General features: G+C 37.2%; 1 pseudogene; it reads left to right on the forward strand.

Annotated features, from left to right (window-relative positions):
• The first annotated feature begins 20,479 nt into the window (after positions 1 to 20,479).
• Positions 20,480 to 20,576, forward strand: LOC138822627 (U6 spliceosomal RNA; annotated as a pseudogene).
• Positions 20,577 to 24,554: the final 3,978 nt, after the last annotated feature.

Below are 24,554 nucleotides of genomic sequence, written 5' to 3' on the forward strand. Positions count from 1 at the left end.
CCTCCAAAGGCATGTGTTGTCACAAATATGATGCCGTTCTCACAGGTTTGTAATGTCACAATGTGACACAATGGTCATGATGTCTGCCAGTATGATGTCACAGGGGATTTCTGATATCACATGTCATATCAGAAATATGAGATTGAAAACAGATTATGATCTCACAATGGGTCTAACATATGACAATGTCACAAAACTTATAAGGACAGGACTGGTTTGTGATGGCACAGCAGGTTAATGATGTCACAATGGCAATGTGATGTCACAAAGGATTGTGATATCACAATGGTTATATGGTCAAATGGCTTTCTGAAATAGAATGAATTCACAGAATAAACCTTCACACTGTTATGTCTATAACATAACGATGTCACTGTGATTTATCATGCTATGATGCCATTGTCATTTGGTGATGTCACAATGAGCTGATGGTGTCATAATGACAATTTGATGTCACTGCTGATTTATGATGTTACAACGGTTATGAGGTCACATTATGTTTCTGATATCAACACACATGTCAAATTTTAAATAGAATGACAAAGCCTGGCAGGGGTGGCTCATGCCTGCAATCCCAGCTACTCAGGAGGCTGAGATCTGAGGATTGCAGTTCAAAGTCACCTCAGGCTAGAAAGTCCATGTGCCTCTTATCTCCAATAAAAACCACTAGAAAACCAGAAGTGGTGCTGTGGCTCGAGTGATAGAGTGCTCGCCTAGAGCTGTAGAGTAGGGACAGTACCCATGCCCAGAGTTCAAGTCCCATGATCAACTACCACAACAAAAAAGAATAAAAACAGGCATTCACAATCTGTTTATAACATCACAATGACAATGTGATCTCATAATACTATCTTGTTATATTTTTCTGATGTCAAAAGTAGTTGATGCTGTTATAATTAGAATGTTATGTCACACTGGTGCTGTCACAAATTGTTCATGATGTTAAAATGGCATGTCTGATATCAATTGTCAGTTCATAATGAGGGTATAGTTACACAAAGGGACTGTGATGTCACAAAGGCCATGTGCTTTTCAAAGGTGCTAAGAGGTCCTAATAAGTTTGGGATTTTACAATGTGATAGTGATGTCAAATATCTATAAAAGCTCACAATGGGTTTGTGATGTCACACTGGTGATGAAATCAAAGTTTTGTGAAGTCACATCTCATAATCACATGCCCAATTTCAGTTGCTACTATTTCACAATGAGGATAAGAGTTCACAGAAGAAGACAAATATAAAAGTCCCTGAATTTTCTAAAATGCTATGAAGACATACTAGGTTATTGAAAACACAATGGAACAGTGATATCACTATGGCAATGTGATGTTGCAATATGATGACTTAAAAATGTTTTGATACCACAATTGGTGATGCCACACTAGTAATGAGTTTATAAGAGGTGATGTCACAATGGGTTGGTGACATCAAAATGACACATGTGATCTCAATTTTCAACTCACAATGAGTATATGTGCTCACAAAGGGACTGTGATGTCTCCAAAGGCATGCGTTGTCTCAAAAGTGATGAAATCCTAATGTGCGTGTTATCAGAATGTGACAAATGCTCATATTATCTATCAGTGTGATGTCACCATGATCTAAATGTCACACTGGTTTCGGGTATCACATTTCATAACTGGATTGGGTATGAGAGGATTGGAATTTCACAGTGGATTAGTGATATTACTATGGAAACGTAGGGTCACAAAGGTATTGTGCTACCACAATGGCTAATAGATCACAATGTGTTTCTACTCTAATAGGTTTGTGCTGTCACAATTGGTTGGAAATGTCACAATGGCATGTCGATTCTCAAATATCATTAATTCACAATGAGGATATGAGTTCACAATGGGACTGTGTAGTCACCAAAGTCATGTGTTGAGACAAATGTAATGAAATCCTAACAGATTTGTGAGTTCACAATGTGACACCATGGTCTGGATGTCTATCAATGGGATGTCACAATATTCATAATTTCAGAGTCAATTTCTGATATCATATGTCATACCTGAATTATTATGAGTTTGAAAACAATATAAGCTTACTAAAGGCCTAAAATATCCTAAGGGCAGCATATCACACAAGTTATGACTAAAAACTCATGGTCTTTGGATCTTAAGATTCTATCTTTGAAATTGATCCTCATTGTGAACTAGTAGAAATTGAAATTGGACATGTCTTTGTAATAATACAAACTCATAGTGACATCACAAACTCATTGTGATCTCATCACCACTGTGACATCACAAACTCATTGTGACATCACATTATTGTTGTGCCTTCACAATCACACTGTGACATCACAAAGCAATTGTGAAGTCTTATCACATTTAAAAAAACACATGACCTCTGTGGCCTCACAGACCCTTTGTGTACCCATATTCTCATAGTGAAAATTTTGATCACACATAGCATTGTATCAACACAAATATTTTGTGCAATAATTACAGCTGTGAAATCACATTGTCATCATGACACCATCATCTCATTGTGATAACACCAAATCCCAATGACACTATACCATTTTTTTCTTTTTTTTCTTCTGTACATTTTTTGTAAATATATTGTACAGAGGGATTAGAGTTACATGACTAAGGTAATGAGTACATATCTTATCAAACATTGATGCCTTGTCATCACATTGTCACTTTGATGTCATAGACCCATTGTGAATGCCATTTTTTCATTTCAATCTATTTCAAATGTGCCATATGGGTTGATATCAGGAAAACATTGTGAACTCACTTCCTTTGTGACATCAAAATCTCTTTGTCATACCACATTACCTTTGTTATATCACTAACCCACTGTGACATCAGATACTTCTCCTGTCCTCACAACATTTGTGACATTTCATTGTGATATTTTAGGCCCTTTGTGAGTTGAAAATCTGTTTGACTTCATATTTCAGATATGGCATGAGATATCTAAAATCCAGTGGAACATCATGATATTACACCACTGGACATCATAACAATTGTGTCACTTTGTGACATCTCAGAACTGTTAGTTCTTCACCTTTTTGACTACATATACTTTGGGGACATCAGAATCCCTTCCCAAACCCATACACTCATGGTGTATGACAACTGAGGTCCCACATGCCATTGTGACATCACCAACTCCTTGGGACATCTCAAATCTATTGTGACCTCCTCATCAGTATGGTGTCACCAATTGTGACATCAAAACATTATTATAACATGATGTTGAGATATCACATTGTCATTGTGAAATCAGTGTCCCATTGGGTTTTCACATAGTATGACCTCATACTATGAAGCTTCATCTATCACCTGGTATCCTCATATTGAATTAAGAGTAATTGAAATTGGATATATCATTCTGATATTATAAACTGTGACATCACAAAACCATTGTGACCTCATCAAAAACCCAATGGGACATCTCATTTCCATTGTGATATTATGAATCACAGTGTGCCTTCCAAAGCTATTATGACCTCTTCCCACCTTTGGAAACACACATGGCCTCTATGACATCACAGAACATTTTTTGTATTCATATCCTCATGGGGAACTAATGACAACTGACATCAGACATACCATTAAAATACAAAAAAAATTCTTTATGACATCATCATAATTGTGACATCATGTTGCCATTATGACAACATCAGCTCATTTTGACATGTAAAACTACAATGACATCATAGCACTGTAACATTATATTGTCATTCTAATATCATAGACACGTTGTGTTTGCCCTTTATGTTATTTGATTCTATATCTAATGTGGCATGTTGGTTGATATCAGAAAACCATTGTGAGTTCATCACCATTGTGATATCATGGTGCCTTAGAAGCATCACATTGCCATTGTGATGTCACATTGCCAAATTGATGTCACAAAGGGATATTAATGTCACAAAGGTTATGACATCACAATGAGTTTCTGATATCCACACACATGCCACATTTCAAATACATTCATAATGTGACTATGATGTCACAATGACATAATGGCAAATGCTATAATGTCATTGTCATTTTGTGATTTCACCATAAGCTAAAGATATCATAACAACAATGTGATATCATACTGGATATGACGCCACACAGGGTTTATAATGTTAAATGGTTATGAGGTCACAATATGTTTCTGATATCAACTGATCTGCCACATTTAAAATAGAATGAAATAATAGGATATACATTCACAATGTGTCTATGACAGCAAAATGGCAATGCAATGTCATAATGCCATGATGTCAGTGTAGCTTGGTGATATCACCATGAGCTGAACGTGTCATTATGATAGTCTGATGTCACATTGGTGATGATGTCACAAAGGGTTTGTGATGTCACAGTGGCAAGTCAGATCTTAATTGCCATGAGTTTATAGTGTGGATATGAGAACGAAATCACAATGACATACGCAAATGAACTGTGATGACACAAAGGCCATTTTTTTTCAAAAGTGCTAAAGTTCCTAACAGATTTCAGTTGTCAAAATGTTAATGATATAAAAATGCTCTCAGCAGTCCTCCTTGATACTTACAAGGCTGTGATAAGAGGATCATGGTCAAAGTCACCCTAGGCAGGAAAGTCCTTGAGACTCCTGTCCAAATTGTGCCAACAAAACTAGAAGTAAAGCCATGTAGCTCCATTGGTAGAGGGCTAGCCTTGATCAAAAGCAGCTCATAGACTGTGCCCAGATCCTGAGTTCAAGGTCTGGGACTGGGAACAAACAGACATACACCACAATCTGTCCAGCCATCCGGCTAAAGCAGGTAACCTTCTTGTCCCCAAGTGGATTGAACAGAGTTCCCTGGGAAAGGGGCTGCCATCATCTTGACTCCACCCATTCTGCCTGCATCACAGGATTCCAGCCACACCCTCATTCTTTCATGGTTCTTTCTGACCAAAGGGATACAAGAATGGTGGCCATGCCCACATTCCATTCTACCCAGTAGCACTGGGATTCCGTCTGTTGGTTGACACCACTACCAGCAGTTGAGATAGAGGTAGCTGAGTGATGAGCAAGAGACTCGAGGCCTAGGAGGAGAGGCCTTTGTCAGGCTCACCATGTGCCCACCTGCGCTCCGGCCCCCTCCTCCCCTTCCCTGTGGCACAGCATTTCAAACCTGGTGCTGCTGGCTAAAACCCATGTTGCCTCTTGGATTCCTCAGACAATGTCTGCAATGGTGCACCTCTAGCTAGCTTGTTGCCCTGACCTGGTCCTGGCACCCTTGTCCTCTGCTCTGGGCCTGATGTCGACCATACCACTGCCATTGCTGCTTGCCCCACCTGAGGCAGCTGCCAACAGATTTTGCCAGCAGAACATGTGAGTGGTGGCCACACAGGCCCGATCCCTGCGACCCCATATCACCCCCCGTCTTGACCAGGACCCATGCCTCCTCTCTGGCCCATGCCCTGCCATAAATGTGCCCCAGTAGTGGGGGTGGGTGTTGACCCGAGGATCCCATCCCCATATCCAGTGTCTGGTGTCCCAGGAAATGGGGAGATGCAGGGTTGGGTGAGGAGTAGACGCCACAGAGCCCCTGACCTGGAGCAGTGGGAGACACACAGACGCACATCTGCACCCTTCCTTTCCCTGGTGGGAACCTGCTGGGGAGCAGCATGTCCACACCTGCCTTCTGGGGTCTTTTTCCTTTTTCTGGGGATGGGAGGCTTTGGATGCAGAAGATAGACCCCCCTTTCTGTGTGAACCCTTGTCTTCTGTGCTTGATCATCTTTTCACCTGAAGACAGAGAGACAGAGAGACAGAGAGAGAGAGATCATCTTTCTCCTTGTACAGCCTGACTGTGCTCAGGTGAGTGATCAGTTGGCAAATTGCAGGTGCTGCATGGATGAGTCTTCTGTCACCAGTCTGGATGTGTGTGTGTGTGTGTGTGTGTGTGTGTGTGTGTGTGTGTGTGTAGAAGTGAGTGGTAACAAGGAGGCTGAATGCTTTGGTAACTTCTACCTGCTATCTTTTGGGCATGCATGGGCTTCATAGCTGAGGTCTGGGAGCCTGGAAGGGTGAGATGCTTGAACGGGACACAACACTGTTGAATTACAAGAACAAGGGATCTGTGTGCCCTGGAACTGTGTACTACTTTGGGCCTGGTTGGTGGGAGTGGGAGCTTGGGAGGACCTAGGAGTGCAGCTTCAGGGGATGGCTTCCCCGGAGGACAGAGAGCATGTCCAACACTTAGTAAAGATATGAGTCCTGCTAGTATGGAGTGGAACAGCATAGGTCAGACTCTCGGTCTTTTCATCATGACCTCTGATGGGCGAGGCGAGCCCTATTTTAAATCTTAAGCCGTGATCTTCAGATCTCAACCTCCTGAGTATCTAGGATTATTGGCATGAGCCTCTGGCAGTGTGACTGTGGTTCTTTTTGGTATATTAGGGTTTGATCTCAAGGCTTTAGGCTTGCAAGTCAGGTCTTTTACCAGCTTTTCTGTCTTGGGCATTTCTGAGATGGAGACTTAATATATGCTCAGGCTGGGGTGGATCACAGTCCTCCTGTATGTGACAGGCATGAGCCACCAGGGTCGGTCCTCTGTAGTTGGGAAGGTAGACATGTAGTGCCACGCTCAGTCATTGGTTTAGATGGATTGTCACAAACTCAGTCCACAGCAGCCCATTTTTGACCAGAGGTGAATCTCTGGGTTGGGCCTCAACCATTGGACTTCAATCTCCTCCTGGGACAGTTTTGAGAAAACAAGGGATTAATACAAAGTGATCTCTAGAGCAGGGCCAGGCACAGAGGGAGTGGCCGTCAGATACGGTTCTTAGCAGTTCTGTGAGTATATGACAGAATATACACGGAAAGATCTCAGATGGTTTTGTGTTATTAATGTTGTGACAGGTATGGGATTATGAAACCAAACATGACTCTCTTTCTTCAATACCCATTCCCCATGAGGAACGGGATCCTTCACTTTGTTCAGTTTTGAAGCTGGGGAAACTGAGGCACAGAGAAGCCTGGTGACCTGCTTATGACTCCCAGCTGACCGGAAGCTCGGCCTGACTTCTCTGCCATGCTCCCTAGGACAATGGGTGTTATTCAGTCTACATCTTGTGGTGGTTCTTTTCAGTCGTTTTGCTTGAACTCTGGGCCTGGCGCAGCTCCCTGAGCTCCTCAGCTCAAAGCTAGCACTCTACCACTTGAGTCACAGGACCACTTTTCTAGTGGTTCTTTGGAAATAAGAATCTCACAGGTGTTCTTGCCAGGGCTGGCTATAAACCACAATCCTCATATCTCTGCCTCCACTGTACTTAGGATTAGAGGCCTGAGCAACAGGTACCTGGCTTAAGTGTAATTCTGACTTTCTTTCGTTTCTCTCTCTCTCAGGAACTGATTGAATGGGTGCTGGAGGAGTTGGCCGAGCATCCCTAATGAGGTTGGAACCAAGGTGGCCCTCTCATTCTGGAGGTGGGCTGTAGGTCAGGAGCTGTCTCACTCAGTCTGTTGTACCAGCTCCATGAGGTAAGTCCCTCTGTGCCCTGGCTAGACCGTGACAGTTATTCATTGTCTATCAAGCCTTACTGGATTCAGTACTGTGATCAAAGCCCTTTTCTAGCAAAAATTTCTGGCTAAAATTATGATACATACTTATGGAATGAAAATTTAATCCCATCTTAGAGTCATGTAGTGTTCTGGGAATGTGGCTTCATGGTAAAGTGATTGCCTAGCATTCATGAAACCCTGGGTTCAATTCCTCAGTAACACATAAACAGAAAAAGAAACACTGGAAGTGGTCCTGTGCCTCAAGTGGTAGAGGGTTAGAATTGAGCAAAAAAAAAAAAAAAAAAAAAAAAAAGCTGAGAAATAATTCCTAAGCGCTGAGTTTCAGCCTCAGGACTGCCAAAACAACAAGTGCAACAACAACAACAATGAACATTTAGTTAGTAAATGCAAAATAAAGAACCCAAACTTGGAATATATAATTGTTCCTTCCATACTGATACTTGACAATAGTCCCTAATTCATGTACTTTACCTATATTAGAATACTGTGTTGAAAAAAAGTTTTGTTCATTAGGTCAGGGCAATTAATGCCAGGAATGTGCTTAGATGTCAGGTGTAGATTAATTCTGGAAATTCACATATTCCAGAATTTTGAGAGGGGTCACTGCTAATCACAATGAGAAGGGTAGTTTAAGTGAGATTTATAAAACATTTTGGCCAATCATAGCACCAAAAAGGCAGAGGCTAATTAAGAGTCGTGACAGAAGAGAATGAATAAATCCAGATGGAAGGAATAAAATGATAGTAGCTAAGGTATAGCAGAAACAGTTCTAGGGAACCATTTTTGGTTATTGAAGAACTATTTATCAACTAGGCTTATTCCTCATTGTTTTAGCATTCTAAATCTCTTAGGTTAGATAAATGTGTCTAATTCTATGCTGTTCTTTCATACCTGATATTCTTTGCATTCTGAAAATCTGTCTTTCTATATTTCTATATGAACATTTCCTAATACTAAATACACCTACACAGATGTCACAGGAAGCTAATGTAAGGGTCCCATAGCTCATGAGTCATTAATGTAACAAAATGGAAAGGAGAAGATATTTATTGCTACCTCAATTTTTCTGAAAAGCTGCAATGTTATCATTTGGTTCAAATTTCCATTCTTTGTCTACATAGTGTCATTAAGTGCACATAAATGCAAATATGAGCCGGGTGCTGGTGGCTCTTGCCTGTAATCCTAGCTAAAACCAGAGGATTGTGATTCAAATCCAGCCTGGTCAAGAAAATCCATGAAACACTTATCTTCAATTAGCCACCAGAAACCCAGAAGTGGTGCTGTAGCTAAAGTGGTACAGCATTCAAGTTGAGCTGAAGAGCTGAGAGACAGTGCCCAGGATCAGTGTTCAATCCCCACAATCAAAAAAAAAAAGTGCAAATATGGCTTTAAGTTTCCCCCAAAGGAATGATTAAGTCAACAGTAATCTTCCCAAAGGATTCAGTGCACCTACTTTTGCTGTTATTTAAGTTATGGCTTCTTTGATGAACATATTCTCTTCTTTAAAAATTGTCAAATATTAGCTTTATCGTAAACTTCATCTAATATTTCTTGGTTCAAAAGAGAAGTCCAAACAGTTGTTGTCACTTAGCTTTCTTACTGTCTTAGTTCAAAGCCAACGAGGCAGGAGAGTCTGTCATACTCTTATCTGAAATTAAACACCAAAAAACCAGAAATGGAGTTTTGGCTCAAGCAGTTGTGTACAAGCTTTGGGGGCAGGTCGGAAAGAAAGACAACTGTTCAGGGACAGGGTCCAGCCTCTGAGTTCAAGGCCCAGAACTAGCACAAAGTAAACAAACAAGCAAACAACACAAACCCTGGGTATTTCTTTGGGACTCTCCTTAAAGGAGTAGTGGTCCAATAAGAGGCTGGTTTTGCTGATCATACTCTCTGGATCCTGCTTTTTTGAAATCTTTATTGCTATGGAAACTCAGGACCAGACTAGAGGAATTGATAACTGACTCCTGCAACAAGAGAATCATCTCAGGAGTGAAACATCCATCCATAAGACACTTCAAAACCTCCATATCTTTGTTTATTTGCAGTAGAACATTTTTAAAACAAAGTTATTTCCTTTTGTTATGCTGGCCTTCAAATGGCATATTGTTTCCTTTTGTAATACTCTCAACTACAACTTTACAGACAAGTTTTATATGAATAAAGAACACAAAATTGTCAGGAAGAAAGTTTCCTTCAAGCCTTGAATTCTTTTCTTGTACAGTAAAAAGGAAAGCAAAAGTTAACTTGAACTTTGTCATTCCTCTATGCTCAATTCATCTCCTGAGATCAATTTCCACATTTAGTAACAGTTACTTCCGCTTACTTCCAGTAACAATCTATGGTGCTGCTCTAGAAAAAAAATGAATGTTTTCTGGCTTCATTGAAATAGCACAAGGACACTTTTGGACATGAGGTAACACGTGTTTCAGAGACAACTTAGTAAGGAGAAAATATGAAATTTAAATTGCTTATGAATACTTTTTTCATGAGTACATTTTGTTCAAAGTTCTTAAGTGCTCTTTAAATTATGGTGAATTTTAAATTGGAGAAGGTTCTCAGATAATTTTTTGTGAGTGTATGTGCTGTGCATTAACTTCACAAGTGTACACTAGTGAACAGTAAGAGAAACAATAGCAATAATAGGAAAGAGAAGTTCTGTGTTTATATAAAAGGCTTCAGTAAAATATAGAACACTCTACAAATAAGACAACATTGAAATAATAAAACCAAGTCCAGTATGTAGATTTATGGGAGTGATATAGAGAAGCATTACTTCTATGTGGAAGATGAAGCCACATCCTTTCTAAATCACGCTTTATAAACACGTAATTTTGTAAAAAGGAGAATGGAAGAATGATTGTTTCCAATGCAAGTCACGTATGAGAGAATAGACTTAACTGGAAAAAATAGGAATTATACTAGCAATGAATCTGGTGGCTAAGATCACATTTCTTTTTTTTTCCTTTTCTTATATTCTTTTTTGTAGTTGTTGGTCGTGGTACTTGAAATCTGTGACTGGGCACTGTCCTTCTGGAACACAGCTCAAGGCTAGTGCTCTTCCACTTGAGCCACAGTGCCACTCCCAGTTTTCTGGTAGTTATTGGAGAAAAGAGTCTCCAGGACTTTCCTACCTGGGCTGGCTTTAAACCCCAATCCTCAGATCTCACCACACCCAGCTTAGGATCACATTTCTAACAGTGTACATTCAGCATATGTATTGTGTATATTCATCTATCTTTATATTAATTCTTGAGTTAAAAATCTGGGCTACAAGTTAGACTTAACACTCACAAAAGTGTTTGTAGTTTAAAAGTTGATACTCCTGGAAAAATAAAACCTAAAAAGGTAAAGGAGTCTGAGAAGTTCAATTTGCATCCAGCCTGGGTAGAACAGGCTTTGAGACACTACCTATAATTAAACAGCCAAATGCTGGAATACTAGTCATGATCAAGATTGCTGAATAAGAGCATGAGGTTTTTGCATACATACATACAAACATACACATACACACAACGGGACTTATATGTGCACACAAAAATAGACAAATGAAACAACTCTCAGAATATGTAGAAAAGTTAGAAAACAATAGAAAATATGTCCTGAGTAAGACTAGAATCAAGTGATAATTTTTAATATTAGAAAGCCCTCCAGTGAACTTTCCCCAAAAAAGTTGAGAATATTACATAGCTAGGAATCAGTGATAGTAAGAGAGTCAAGCAACATTATTAATGGGATAGGATCCATGGAGGAATTAATCAGGGAACCCTGTAGGTGCATATAAAAATGTTCATATCTTGTGTGAATTGTTAGAACATCTTTGAAAATAGTACATAAACAATCTGAGCAGTCAGTCTAGTGGATAAGATCATAGGAGAAGTTCAGAATTGCGAGTCTGTTTCTAGAGTAAGTAAACTATGGCAGGACAATGTGACACAAGCCTGGAATTCTAGCACTTCGTGAGGAGATTAGAGAATGCAATTATATTGCGATACCTTCCCTGGACCAGGTAGAACATCATTGTCTCAATAAAACAAACCAAACAACAAAAAAGGAATACACCGTTGGAATTTTGGGCTAATTTTCTCATTATGTTTTGAGAAGTCAAGTTTCCTATTGAAATGCAACTTATATATATCCTCATTTGTGTTTTAAATGCTCTAGATGCAGAATGGCTCATTATTTCCATCCAAAAATTTGCAAAACTAAGTAAGCACTATTCTGTTGGCTGCCAAAGAAATGTTGAAGGATTACAAAAGCTTAAGTCTGGAGAAATAGCAAAGTTCATCTAATGTAGTACTTTGTAGACTTTGTTAAATTAGAATTTAGATTTAAAGTATGTATTTTTGTTTTGTTTGTAATTTTATATTCTATAGGATACTACAAAATTCTTTTTAAGTAGAGGGATTAATGGACAAATTCACAAATGATTCTTGCATTCTATTTTCCTAGAATATTCTTTCAAGAGAGTTATAATTAGAACATAGTTAATAGATAATTCCCACAGTTGATGTATACCATGTTAATGTGAATAATCTAGACAGAGTTGCTAACAAATGGATGATATTAATTTATAAATTTAGAAAAACAGCAATTTCCTCTCTGTTCATTTCTAGCTCTCTGCTCTCTCTGTTCATTTCTAGCTCTCTCTCTCTCTGTTCTATTCTAGCTCTCTCTCTCTGTTCTTACCTCTCTCTCTCTGTTCTTTTCTAGCTCTCTCTGCTCTAGCTCTTTCCTCTCTTTTCCAGCACTCTCTCATTCCCAGCCACGTGGAGTGCCAACCTTGCCTGGTCCCAGCAGGCCTACTGAATAAACCTACCCCTTACCTGAATACCACATGCGTGCTGGTGCTGTTCTTACTCGGCTACCTCTTTTTAAAAAACCTAACATAAATGGTGCCGTGACTCGGATAAAGAGCTTAAAATCAGGATAGCTGTGATTTCTCTCTGTTTTTTTCCCTCTTTTTTCTTTTTTTTGTTTGTTTTTTCCCTTTTAGCTCTGAGGAATACCCACAGTTCTGACGGCCTTTTGCGAACCAGTCTGTTTGTGGTGGAAACAGCGCATCGATACCATTGCTGGCCTTCACATCCATGTCCACACCACTTCTCTACTCTGGCCCTGGTAACTGAGCCCCAACCATCTGATGTGCTTTGTTAGCAAAGATGTCTAAATGTTGTCAAAATTTTAGGTTTTGAGTTTTGCCTTTTTTGTTTTGTGTTGTGTATTCTACTACTGACTACATGGTTCTAAAATACTGGGCATATCTATGCTAAAATTCTCATCACATCTAATGAGTTTTGTCATTGCAGAATATTTGTTGGTCAGTTCTTTATAGGAGCAGGTAAGCTCTACTTATTCTACTTGATCTCCTTGTTGCTTTAATTGGAAATAATAAAGGGCTTTTGTGGCAAAGATTTCAGTTCAAAGCCAGCTCGGGCTGAAAAATCCCTAAGACTCCATCTCCCAGCTAAACTCTGCAAGTGATACTATAACTCAAATGGTTCAGTGCTAGCCTTGAGAAGAAGTGCTCAGGGACTGTGCCCAGGCATGGAGTTCAAGTCTTGAATACCAACTGGGAGAAGCCATCCCAGCAACGAGCACCTAGACTCAGCCAGTCTGGGGAACAAGGAAACATGGAGAGGACTAAGAGGAGATAATATCACATCAGCTACTTTGTGCCTGCCCTTTTAAAATTAACCAGAGCCAGGAGGTCAGTGGAAGTAAGAAGCTTACCCAGCCAATGGTTATACCCGTCTACCTATTAACTGAACAGGAATTTATATTCTTGCCTTTGTCACCTGACTTCTCTACTTAGTCACCAGATATCAGAAGTAGCTAGGGACATTTCTACCAACATTTTCAGCCCCAAGTCCTTGCTCTTGCCATTTATTTGCTGTTTAGTATTTATTTTTCCAGCCGTTCAATGCTCATAAGACTTCTCCAGTCTTCACCCAAGGACTCAATCCACCAAAGGACAGCTACTGCTCACTGCCTTCTGGGAGGGGACCAAATTCCAGCCTTTTACCCCTATTGTCCACGCCCCTTACCTGCAAAAAAAGAAAGAAAAACAGCAATTTTTGAGGGTTTGGTTTAAAATGGTATGAAGAGAGTTGTTGTGTGACATCTTCTTTTTTCAACCTCTAAGTAACACAGGAAGCCATTTCCTTATTTACATGCCTCTGTATACATTGAGAAAAATGCTAGGTTTGGGGTTTGTACTCAACTTTGTTTTTGTTTTATTGGTTTGCCTAGAGCTTGAACTCTTGGCCTGGGCAGTGTCTCTGAGTCTGTTTATGCTCAAGGCTCATGCCCTACCACTTCAACCTCAGTGCCACTTGTGTCTGGCTTTTGTGGAGAAGTATATTGGAGATAAGATTCTATGAAACCTTCCTGCCAGGGTGGGCTTTGAACCATAATTTTCCAATCTTAGCTTCCTGAATATCTATGAAAATTTAAAAAGTATAAATATAAATAATAATTGCAAGTGATCTGATCTCAAGAATACCAGTGGAGAAAAAATTATGCATCTCAGGTTATTGTGATGTTCTTTCCAGAACACGGAGGGCATCACATTAGCAGAGGTGTAGTATTTTTCACAATAGAGATAAGCTATTCATGATATGAATTAAGGAATTTTAGGGTGCCCCTTACAAGTTGGAAACTGTTGGGCTAGAACGACTTCATGGCATAAATCTTGGGATCGATAGTCATAGAAATAACAGCTTACTCTGATAAAAAATAATGCTTACTCTTGACGAATTATTACAGATGCTTTATAGTTTTATTCTCTACCAGAATGTGGCTATTTTTCTATTGACTTCTCAATCTGTACACTCCATTGGAAACTGCATCTATTGCAGAATTTTATAACATGCAAAAAAGTACTATTTTGAATCTCTAACATATGGAATGTTGAGAATTTAAAAATGAGTAATTATGAGTAGTTATTTGTCATATGAATTTTGAAGAAAATATATACTCTGTCTTCTTAACAAATTATTTAATTTTAAAAGTTATGGGTTTACATAGCATTAAAGTGTTTTGATGTTTTAGAATGAGAAACTAATAAATTCATTCTTTTTTGAAAAATTCGGCAAGTATATTATGAAAATATTTTCTAGTTGCATAACAATCACGTTGATGACCCTCTGATAAAAAAGAGGTAATCAATTTTAATTAGATGTCAAATAGAATTGATTTTTAAAATATTGATACATAAAGAATAATATTTACTGTGCCAATACAGTAAAATTACATTTTACGCAGCTTATTTTTTCAATATTATTATCAAATTGATATACAGTGAGGTTACAGTAATTGTAAGGTAGTGAATAAAAAACATTTCAAACTTGTTACCCCTCCTTCATTTTTCTCACAGTTTTCCTTCACCCCTTCACCCCTCACAAGTTATAAGGTACATTTCCAACATATTGTCTTGTGAGTGCTGCTATTGCATTGGTTTTCCCTTTGTCTTTTGTCTCAACATTTTGTTTTTCCTCTTCCCTTACCTATTTAAGGTGAATGCATACACAATACAAAATCAAATACAGCAGGAATGAACTATAGGGGAAAAACTCAAAGAAAACAAATCACATAGTTCATCAAAAACGACAACCACAAATGAAAAAATCTGGTTCCCTATCTTGGAATTCATTTTGCTTAGCATTAGCTTATATGGCTATATATACGCAGTACAAAGCTACTGGAAAATAATAGTTGCATGGACACTATATCATGAAAAGAGCATGTGAACTTTTGGATGGTAAAGGTGGAATTAGGATTGGTGAATTCGCGGTTCTGATAAAGGGATTTCAAGAGTTTTAAAGTTGTGACAGATAAATTTGAATTGTTCAAAATTTTTAACAACTTAGCCTATTAAGAAAATTTAAAATTTCCTGGGACAATAGGCTTCCATGCAAAGAAATCCATGGACACTTAGTAGAGAAGAAGCAATGTGGGTGAAGATGGCTCTTTTTCACACTAAACAAACCTCAGAAACGTTGCTGTAAATCCGGTTGGTTCCCTTGGAATTATCCTTACCCAGGAAATATATTCTTACTGTGTGAAACAAGGTTGTATTGGAATTTAAATTCAAGTTCTTAAAAAATAAGACATCAACATTTGTGAATTTACCTTTAATTACAAAACAGTAATTCTCTAAAAAAGATAATTTGAGTCAAAATATTCAGGGAGAAAGTGCCCTCCAAAATGCAAGAAGGTGTTGGGTTTACACATTTCTGTTTGTAACAATTTCTACAATGTCTTTGCATTTGAAGCAGTGAAACAGAAAAAAATTTGATTATATAATTCAAACCAATGATTTCACATTTCTAAGTGGCTCACAAAAAATAATATCTTTAATAACATGAGATAGTGAAGACTTCTCTTATTACATAAGCCAAAATGTTTTGGGTTCAGAATAGAATTGAGCAAATGGAAAAGGTAAGAAAACATAGTTCTTAGAAGCCCTAGCTAAGCATATTGGCTTTAGCAGTGAAGGGAATCCAAACTTTTTATACAAATTGTATTAATAGTTTTTGGAGGGTCCGGTCGTGGGGCCTGAACTCTGGGCCTGGGTCCCTCAGGTCTTCAGGTCAAGGCTAGCGCTCTACCACTTGAGCCACAGCACCACTTTCGGCTTTTTTTCTTTTTGCTTATGTGGTGCTGAGGAATCAAACCCAGGGTCTCAGGCATTCAAGGCAAGCACTCTACCAAAGAGCCAACTTACCAGCCCTAACTTGTGTTAATATTTTTACTAACTAAAGTGATTTTACAGAGCCTATTTGGCTCACTACAATGCCGAACAGATTGAATGGAGACATGAAAATACATTACACATCCAAATGAGGCAACTTAAAGAGTTTTCAAAGACAAATCATGAAGATGTAACAGTGGTGGAGCCCATATAATCCTTCAGCTTCACTAGACTTGAAGCTAAGATGCTGTGATTAATTGTAAATCAGGCAAGAGCTAAGAGGAGGACATAGAAGCATTTACCTTTTGTAACAGACACTGTCTTTCTAGGTATAGGTGATTTAACTCTACTCTCCTCCATACATCTTGGTGAACAAATGCAAGACCAAGAGAAAAATAATCTATTGAAATAATTTTGCATAGAATAACTTCATTGTTCCTGATATGGTATCTAAGGAGAGTCTTACGATAGAAGATAAAAGTGCAGTATTTTTCAGTTTCCTCTAACCATCTTCTTAGCAAAATATATCTTTTAGGTTAGAATTGATTGGACCAAAAAGTGATGGAGTACTTATGTTTGTGGGCATTTTAGACACAAGAAGACTTTCAAGGTAAAAGAAAAATGAAAAAATACAGCCAAATGTTGGTGATTACAGCTTCTTGGACTGTTTTCTGGAGACAAAGTTTTACATTAGATTTCTTCTCATTGACATAGATGTTGTTTCATGGCAACCAAATGCAAGAGGGAAGTTTAATAGACTCGCCTGGCCAATTAATCAGCATGAAAGAAGAAAATGGCAAATAATATTTAATGAATTACTTTGACCAATTACTTTGCCAGAAGAAAGAAGGAAAAATATAATTCAAAATCAATTGACTTAAAAGTATGAAGAAAGAGTAGTGAAGAAAGATTAGAGAAAATATGGAGGATTGTTTTCTCTCCAGTGGAGTAATGCGTTCTTGATCTTGTTTCTTCTATTCTATCTTCACAAGCTATCAAGTGTGTCTCACGACTGGATTATCCAGTTCAGACAGAGAACTCCTAGAAGAAAGATACTATTTGCAGCAGATGTAGGTGATTTATAACCTTAGACAATCTATTTAAATCTGTTCAAAATTCTCTCCTATCCCAAACTTCTCTCTTTGGACACCGTTCTTTGCTTTTCCCAAGACTACCCTTCATTAACTGCTTAAAATTTTGGGAGGAAATATTCATACTCTCTAGAGATTTCTGGTTGGTTGTGATTGTTGTGTGTTTTTGTTTTTGTTGTGTTTTTAAACTGAATTTCAAAAGGTTGTGCAAGTATGTTACAATTAAATATATCCATCTAATTGCCCATTTCTCTTGGATCAGAGTCACTCCTTCCATCATTCTCAACCAAATGCTTCTCCAATATTTATTTCAGATTTACCACTTCCTTTATCATATGTGTACATTGAGTATTCTAGCTGTACTTGCCCCTTGTTCATTTTTCATTCATTCTATGTCTTTACTATAATTTCTTTCTGTTTTCAACTTCCTGATAGTCATCCTGTTAAACTGTCTATTAATATATTGAAAGGTTTATATACATTTCATGGAGTTTACATTCTGCATATGCTTGAACTGATGTCAGCTTATATTTCTATAATTCATTCATCTGCAGTAACAATTTGCAAGACTGGAGACGTGAAGCATCTAAACATGATTTTATTCTCATCCATTTGGAAGATTAATCTCAGTCAAAAAGAAAGTTAAAAAATGCATAGAATGTACTCCTAGCTACACATTTTTATAAATAGCTTTGTACAGTGGTGTGATTGTTTTATTTTACATGGTATATTATTTTTTACTACCTATAAGTTTTGGAAAAAGAAGAAAACTAAAATTTATTCCTATATAGGAATGTGATAGAAATAGAAGACAGATTTTATGTTTGTCATATCTCTGTTGAGTACCCATATTCAAGACTTAAAGTCATATTTCTCCCTATGTTACACAGACAGGGAAAACATAATATTGCATATGATAGGACAACTATTTGTGACGTTTTAAAATGTACCTTATTAAATGATGACATTTACTTTATTAGCAAACGTTTTGGTTTGAAATTTGGCAGGCTGATCTATTTAACACATTTCTGGAAGGCTCCTACTGAAAAACACAAATTATGGCTGGTACTATTTCTAGACTTTAATGAATGGTTGAACGTGTTTGGCATTTGTGCTGGGTAAATAATTCAACTCTATTGTAACTTGCTCCCTACACTTGAAAAACTTGTAATGTCACTAAGTATCATCTACTTCTCAAATGTTATTTTGGCGAATGTGATTTTAAAAAGTTAATTTGTAAAGGAATAACTTTCAGGAGATTAAATGTAGATTATCATTGGTTTGAGAGTGACATTTTATACCACTGAACCATGTTGTACTGAAGTCCCAGTGTTTTGCAGCACTAAGGATCTTCTCAATGTTTTCCTGAATTATATTTGAATTCTAAGTAAATTTTTCTGGGCCTTGGTAGACAAATTATGGATCTATCCTTCCAGGAACTATTTTTTGGCCCACTTATGCTGGACTAAAATCTTTTATTAATCATAGGGGAGGGGTATTAAAAATAATCTTATGACACCTTGTGAACTTGTTCACTGATATGGGCTGGCCATCTGTAAGTTGAATGTTTGAATCATAGTACATACTCTCAAATTTTGTGATCTCATCTTTCATTTTAAGTTGCCTTGCATTTCACAATTGCTTAATGCTAAATCCTGCATCTCAAGGAATTGGGGCCCTGAAATATAGGAAATGAGAAATTGAAATGGGTCTTCAATTACTTTGTTGCATGTTGCATGGGCCTATGTGAGAAGTCTTGCCGTTGTTATCTGATGATGCAGGTAACTGGTACCTGGGATCCTAGGAATCATTGGGTCGTGCAGAAGAATAATATTTGTTAGACATCTTATCAGAAAAATTTGGGCATAATCAGTAGGAATGCTTCAGAAATATGGAGAAAAAGAGTTTTGGATCAGTGAATTAAAACAATAAACAGAGAAGCAGAGTAAAATCCCTTATAGATTAGGGGAAAACAAAATTGTTTTTTTACCATGCGAATTCAGAAGACCAAGAACAGTTAGAATGTATCACAAGTTTATACCAAAGACACTGCGTTGATATTTTTTATATTCTAATATATATTTTAAACCTAATTATTTATATTCCAATTCTATTTATTGGAATAAATAAATTTTAATTTATTTGTGAAATTATCAACTAATTCTAGTAAGTTTCATTGTGTGAAATATAAAATCAGCACATATAAGTATAAAATATATAACTATATATAATATAAGAAAAAAGACACATGTTTTGCATTGTTCTGTTGTGGTTACAGTATCAAAGGCAACTCTGTTTTAAAGTATTATTACATTATGTCTACCTCAGTGTTTGATAGAGTTGGACCTAAAGCTTTACTATTTGTAGATTTACAGCCTGTAGGGAAGAGAAAACACTGTGATTAAAACATTACCAATTTAAGGCCTAATAATGAGAAGAAACATCTGGACTTCTCCTGCAACTATGAAAATATTTGGTGATAGAAATTCAGTAGTGTAACTTCCTGCCTGGTAGGATGGTAGACAGGCCAGGATACTAAGTAATCATGAATATGATCAATTTTTTCACCTTCTTGGCTTTAGTTACTTTTGAAATGTTAGATATAATAAACAATTATATTTTGATAAAATCCCTTCTAGTCTGAACAGTTATGACTGAACTGTTCATCTCTCTATGATCCCTGGTAACTAAGATTAGTGTTGTTCAAGTAAAACAATCTATGCTGTCAGGGTAAGATATTCTGATTGGTCTCTTCCTACATGAAAGAAGAATAAAGGGTCAGGTAGCCATTTGTGCCAGTAAGACCTCACTTGGGAAAATGTCAACTGCAGAAGGTTAGAAGTAGCTCTTAAGCAAGGCTTACTTTGAATCCATTAGCTCCACAAAGCTAATTCAGTTGGATCAATTAGTACATGAAAAAGCCATCACCTTTGGACCTAGCAATAAATTATTGAAAGTATGATCATATTCCAAATGAAAAAGACTTAAAATTGTCATTGACAAAAAATTTGCAAATGTGAGCATTAAGATGAACAATATATTTTTTTCCACTATTCACAGAATTTTAGGAAAATAAGATCAGTAGCATTGTCAGGAACAATATAGTTTCCTTATTACAAGTAGGCAACCGTGGATATAAGTCTGTATAAAGATTGCATCATTAACTACTTAAATTTAGAAGATACTACATGCTTCAGCAGCATGTATTCCCAAATTACAATACAGAGATTAACATGACAATTGCACAAGGATGATATGAAAATTTGTGAAATATTCTGTATTTTTCATTCTTCAGATGCAAGAAATTAAAAACAGTTATTAAAAAGTTGATTACAAAATAACAAGTGTAACAACACACGTAATTAATATAATTAAATTTAGTTTCACATCAATGTATTAAATCTTCACCTCAGAAAGACGTTTACATAACATAAACTTTACAAAACTTTTGAAATTAAACAACATTGTCATTTTATCCCAAAGAAAAATAATATTAGGACCTAGGAAAAAAAGGAATCTAAAACTATCTATATGGAATACAATCTGAAAGGACACATTATACAAACATAGAATACTTTAAAATATTCTTTTTCAGACAATCACCAGAAATACTTTAGTATCTGTACTATTCATTTAAACAGATAAGTTAAAATTATTTCTGAATAAAATTTCACAAACTCTGCAGAAATCATTATACATGTATACAAAAACTCTTGAATACATTTTGACATCCAATGCAGGCAATTCAATTGGAAGAATTCCACGGAATTCATGAATTTTTACAGTAAGAATTGGTGTTGCCAGACGCTGGTGGCTCAAACTATAAAAAGAATTTTGAGATATTACCAGGTGTAATAGACTCAGACAGTCCTACCACTATAAAGGTCATGAAAAGGTCTCTAAAGAGACTATTCAAGTTAATAAAGGTCAGAGGATTGCCCAAATACTTTTACTCTCATATCTAAACTTGCCTAATCCCACACTGACTCAAAACAGAAAAGGAGGGTTTGGCACCACAGATACTGTAGCCTGGGTTCAGGAAATTACAGATAAAAGGCCTTACAAGGCCGTTAAATCAATGGAAAACAAATGACAGGACACTTAGACACAGGAGCTGACAGATCCTGTATAGCTGGAAAAGATTGTCCTATGGCCTGGCCAGTGCAAGAGACTTCTTCCTTAATTGGATTAGGGAGGGCTTCTAATGTAGCTTAGTCAGCTCAGAGACTCAAATGGGTATGTGAAGGGCAGCAAGGCCACTTCAAACCTTATGTTATCCCCAGCTTGCTCTTTTCTTTATGGGGCAGAGACATCATGCAAGACATGAAAATAAAATAGGACAAATAGACTCCTCATCAAAGGACCAAAATTTTTCATAGGGGCCACTGATGAACAGCTTTATGCTGACAAAATAATATGGAAAAGTGATGATCCTGTATGGATTAATCAGTGGCCCCTAACTCAAGAAAAGATTCAAGCCATACAGGACTTAGTTCAAGAACAATTGAGTCAAGGGAAGAATAGAAAAGACTACCAGTTCATGGAATACTCCATTTTTTGTAATTAAAAAAGAAGTCAGGAAAATGGAGATTATTACAAGATCTAAGGGCAATTAATGAGGCCATGCATGACATGGGAGCCCTTCAACAATGTCTACCCTCTCCTGTTGCAGTCCCACATGGTAGATACATAATAATAATATACTTACAGGATTGCTTTTATACAATAAAATTACAACCAGAAGATTCCAAGAGATTTGCTTTCAGTGTCCCTTAGGCTAATTTTAAACAACATTATAATAGGTACCAATGGAAAGTGCTACCTCAGGGCATGAAAAACAGCCCTACCTTATGTCAACAATATGTGAAAAGGGCTATAGATCAAATTAGATAAAAATATCCAGGGGCATATATTATTCATTATATGGATGATATACTTATGGCCGATGAAACTAGAGAAAAGACAGAAAAAATATTACAGGATATGGTAGAATAATTAACAAAATTCGGTTTGATAATAGCTCCTGATAAAGTTCAACATGAATGACCTTTAAATTATCTGGGAAAAGTGATTGGACATGATTATATTATGTCTCAAAAGACACAAATTAGAATAGATAAACTAAAAAACATTAAATGATTTCCAAAAATTATTAGGGAATATTAATTGGATTCGGCCCAGTTTAAAAATAACTTCAGGACAATTAGATCCTTTGAGGAAAATGTTGGACGGAGACCCTAATCCTAAATCTACCAGGAAAATAACTCCTGCTGCCTTATCCTGTATAAAATTGGTAGAAAAAGCATTGAATACAGCTAAAATACAGCAAATTAATATTGCACAATCATGGTCCTTTATAATTCTGGCTACAAGCTATACTCCCACAGGATGTTTTTGGCAGGATGGGATACTAGAATGGATCCATTATTCCCATAACCCGGGAAAAATAGTTGCTTCATATCCCTTTTTATGTGCAATTTTGATTTTAAAGGCTAGATTAAGAGTTAGAGATTTATTTGGCCAAGAAATACCTAACATTATTATCCCTTATAATAAGAAACAGTTAGATCATTTGATACGATTTGATGATGATTGGAAAATTGCTGTATTAACTTACACAAGTAAAATAAGCTTTCATATGCCCCAACATCCTTTGTTACATTTTTATACTGAAACCCCTGTGATATTTCCAAAGGTTTTGGTTACAGAACCTTTGGGCAGGGCATTATTTATTTTTACAGATGGATCTTCTAGCGGAAAGTCTGTGGTTTATTGCAGTACAAAACCACCATTAATATCTTCTGACCCAACTGTATCTGCCCAACAGATTATTGCAGTTCTGCTAGCCTTTCAAAATTATTCAGAGGAGTTTAACCTTTACACAGATTCCCGCTATGTGGTTTCCTTGTTTCCTGCCATTGAAACAGCCCTAGTTACTGGTCATTCTAAAGTAACAGAGTAATTAATAAAATTACAACAGCTATTACAACAAAGAAGGACAAAGGCATTTGTGGGACACATAAGGGGGCATAGTAATCTCCCTGTACCTTTGTCTCAAGGGAACAAGTTAGCAGACTTATTAACTAAGGAAAGTCATGTAATGTCAGCTTTAGAAGAAGCTCAGGAAAGTCATAGACTACACCATCAGAATGCTAATGCCTTAAGAAAGATGTTTCAAGTGTCCTGAGAACAGGCAAGACAAATTGTAAGGGAATATGAGGCATTCCCGGAAGTTTTTCATCCACAAAAAATGGGAGTTAATCCTAGAGGCTTAAAGCCTAGAGTTCTGTGGCAAATGGATGTTACCCATGTAACAAAATTTGGGAAACTCTCCTTTGTCCATGTTACTATAAATACTTATTCTCATGCTATGGTTGCTACAGCCCATTCTGGAGAGGCTGTGAAAGATGTTCTTCAACATTTGGTTAAAGCCTTTTTAGACCTAGGAATTCCTAAGGAAATAAAAATTGACAATGGACCAGCATACACCTCCAATGCTTTTGCTAAATTTTGTGCACAATGGAAAATCGTGCACAAAACAGGGATTCCGTATAATCCACAAGGCCAAGCAATCATAAAACGAGCTCATCAGTCCTTAAAAAGTCAATTGACAAGAATTAGACAGGGAGGAGAGAAGCAATACTTCCCCCATTACACTTTTAACCATGCTTTACTGGTTCTTAATCATTTCAATGCTGATGAGCAAGGAATAACCCCAATGATGAGACATTCGGGCATGGAAAAAACTACAACTTTTCCTTTACTAAAATGGAAGGATCTACTTACTGGAACCTGGCGTGGGCTAGACATCCTGTTAACATCCGTGCGAGGCTATGCTTATGTTTTCCCACAGAATGCGGAATCCCCCATTTGGGTCCCAAACAGACTCATCAGGCCTTTCTTGGGCCCAAAAAAGAGACAGGAAGAAAATGAAAATACATCAGGAGAGAAAACTGGAGCAGAAGATAAAGACTCTCTCTCTATCACCACCACAGGCTAATTCAACAAAAACCGCAACACCACCTATATGGGGAAAGATCTAGAAGCTGGTTGAAAAGGCCCGGCACATTTTGTTAATGAGTTAAATAAGGATGTTTCTCTAACATTAACAGAGCAACAAATTATTGATCCAAAATTTAAAAAAAAAATAGAGGCTTTGGAAATAGTAGTCTTAAAGTTAGGGACTGAAGTCAATAATCTAAAAACCCAGCTGACAACTAGATGTCATCAGGTATTTAAATATATTTGTGTTACCCCATTACC

Source organism: Dipodomys merriami, unplaced genomic scaffold (assembly GCF_024711535.1).
Source record: "Dipodomys merriami isolate MVZ:Mamm:240054 unplaced genomic scaffold, mDipMer1.0.p SCAF_113, whole genome shotgun sequence".
Taxonomy (NCBI): Eukaryota; Metazoa; Chordata; class Mammalia; order Rodentia; family Heteromyidae; genus Dipodomys; species Dipodomys merriami.